General features: G+C 33.5%; 1 protein-coding gene across 2 annotated transcripts in view; it reads right to left on the bottom strand.

Annotated features, from left to right (window-relative positions):
- LOC117100227 (SH3 domain-containing protein 19-like) overlaps positions 1-2,779 on the bottom strand; it is a 19,173-nt gene that overhangs the window by 13,907 nt on the left and 2,487 nt on the right. The gene's annotated exons all lie outside the window — the stretch shown is intronic.

The following is a 2,779-nucleotide window of genomic DNA, read 5'->3' as shown; positions in this document are numbered from 1 at the left end:
AATTTTGGAATGGTACCTTATAGATTTATAACCAGGTAGCAGAGCAAGATGTGTATAAGAGACAGCTTTTACTTACAGTAACACTGATACTCAGCACTCTCCTACAACGCCTTAACAAAAAAACCAAATAGACCAAAATCCAACAAACGCAATATTTGGCAGATTTATTAGAATGGGTTCTTTAAACTATGCCCCTGGATGCCCCACTATGGAGGTTTGACCAGTTATGTAATGCCTGTGTGCTTTCTAGGGAAACGCTTACTTCCTCCATGTCCAAATGAGTCCCTGAAAGGTGATGGGCCCCTACTTACTACTACCAAGCAATCTAATAATACAACCGCTTTTGACAAAATATTTTCTTTTAATTTTTAAAAAAATGTATGAGCCCCTGACGGCTGCATAACTACCCACTTTAAAGTCCGCCTACGACTTCAAACATGTCAGTGAATAAAGAATAAAATACATGGTTATCCATCATAGTAGGCCTATTATTAAATATTATACACTTCATGTTGAAATCGATTAAAATAATGTATACATTAAAGGCCTACTAATAATTCAGATATTTGGATGATAAACGCCTGCAACATCATCAATTGGACCTTAAAGGACGATCGGGTCATTTTATTCCGATTGGCCTTATCATGTTTCAGAGCAACATATTTTTTGGTATTAAAGTAACACTTTATTAAAAACAATCAATGAATTTTGTTACTTAAACGTTTTTATATTGATATTTTCAAGCCTAATAGATGACCTGAAGAAAAAGTGATCCAGAAGTCGTAGGCTTGCTGTACAATATATTATGGCGAAAGTAAATTTTTGTTAAATATTGGAATGGTACCTTATAGATTTATAACCAGGTAGCAGAGCAGCTTAGCTCAGTTGCCTAAACTGTTGGTAGCCTGTGCGCGCTAAAACGTGGGGATCTTAGGTCTCCGATTTAAATAAAATCAAATCATTCTTTATTCATCACTCAAAATGGGTTGAATTTTATAAAAGTAAAGGGTTCAAGCAGAAAAATCTAAACAATCAACATTTAAACATTTTTCAACAAACAGACCCACATCACAATAACAGCAAAATGAAACAGGTTTAAAGGGCAAAAAGGCAACTAATATTAAATTATTATTATTATTATTATTATAATTATTGTAGTGAGATTATTCTATCGTTCCTGTTATAGCTACTCATTTTTAAGGTTTAATTTCAGCACTAGAGATATTCAGAGTACCCAGAGAGCATCTAAGCCCAAAATTTTTCGGGGCCCTTGGACGGGCCCTCGACTCACGTCAATTGAGTTATTTCCTGTTAAATCTCAAGCCTCTAGCTATATCCAACTTGGCATGTATTCTATATTCCAACATTATTGAGTAGTTGGATTCTTTCTTCCATAGATCGATGAACTGATAGGCCTGAAGAATACACTTTCGTACATAATTATTACGACGTCGAGCCAAAACAGTGTTTCTAATGTATTTAATTGAATGCTAGTTGCTAAGCCTATATATATAATAGGCCTACGCATACTTTATAAAACATAAATTAACCTAATTTTCTGATAAACAAATTAAATAACATTAATTATATGAAATATATTTAATGATATAGGCGCATTTGCTACCAACCGTAACACACAATTTGAAATAAAAGTAGGCGTATGAAGACATAATTAATGTCGAAATATTGAATCACAACACGATGGCGTGCATTTCAATACTTGGAGTATGTATTATACTTTCTTATCTGCGATTAATCAGTGGACCTTTCAGTAGTAGGCGTATCGTAGAAGAGAATAATCACTAATGGGCATTGACCTCCGAAGTACTGTAGAAGTACAGAAATAATAGAGTGTTTTTTTGTGGATGAAATATGGGTATATAGAACGACTAGGAAAAAGGTGTGATATCGGAATTCCAAAAGAAGAAGCATGTTATAAAGATATCCTGTTTTCTTTCCTGTATTTCTTATGTAAAACCGGATTTGAACTTTCAAAATGATTCTACAATGTGTATTTAGGCTTCATCAATACGGTATTACGAATGCATCAATAGTCAATCAGTCAATTGATTGAATAACGCTTTTGTATCATCGGCATACCTTTTTAGTGTAACCTTACAGTGACTAGAAAATAATTAATTGATATAGAGAAAACACAAAATAAAAATACAAAAATATGTTCTCTCTTATAAAGTATAATGAAACTAACCTGATGGAAAAAAAATCAATAGGAAAACTAAGAGGAACAATGCATCGAAAAATGGGGGAATAGCCTGGGCCGGGAATAACTCTCCAGGTAGAAAAAAAAATCAGTGGGGAAAATTAGCAGGGGGCAAGTAGCTACCGTAATAGTGCTATATTCTGTAAAGTAAAGCCTCAAACCACCTCGATTTTGAGTCTACTAAATTAAAAATCTTCCGAGGCTTTTGCAGATATAGCCAGAACTTAATATTTAGAGTTTTTTATTTATCAAAATATTTAATTTAATTTGTTTTTATTTTTGAATAGCTTCATGGATAATCACACGCGCCGCCAAAGCTTTTGGAAAATCGAATCTCAAACGCGATAAGGAAAGCTCTCTAATGACTCAAGTTACTGCATGATTGTTTTATAATTTTAATAAAACTAATTTCTTCTAATTTTAAATATATTTTCCCTGAATTCGTGATTATTCGTCGTCATGCATGGACTAAATGCATGACAAATTTAAGATCACGCATGTGTTTCCGCCAAATGCGTGTTACATCCAAAATCACTTTGAAGTGGGACCGTCCCACAC

The sequence above is a fragment of the Anneissia japonica genome, unplaced genomic scaffold (genome assembly GCF_011630105.1).
Source record: "Anneissia japonica isolate Jap-2015-1 unplaced genomic scaffold, ASM1163010v1 scaffold6788_len1366326_cov149, whole genome shotgun sequence".
NCBI lineage: Eukaryota > Metazoa > Echinodermata > Crinoidea > Comatulida > Comatulidae > Anneissia > Anneissia japonica.
The sequence above is the reverse complement of the archived record's forward strand: the minus strand, read 5'-3'. Positions and strand labels throughout refer to the sequence as shown.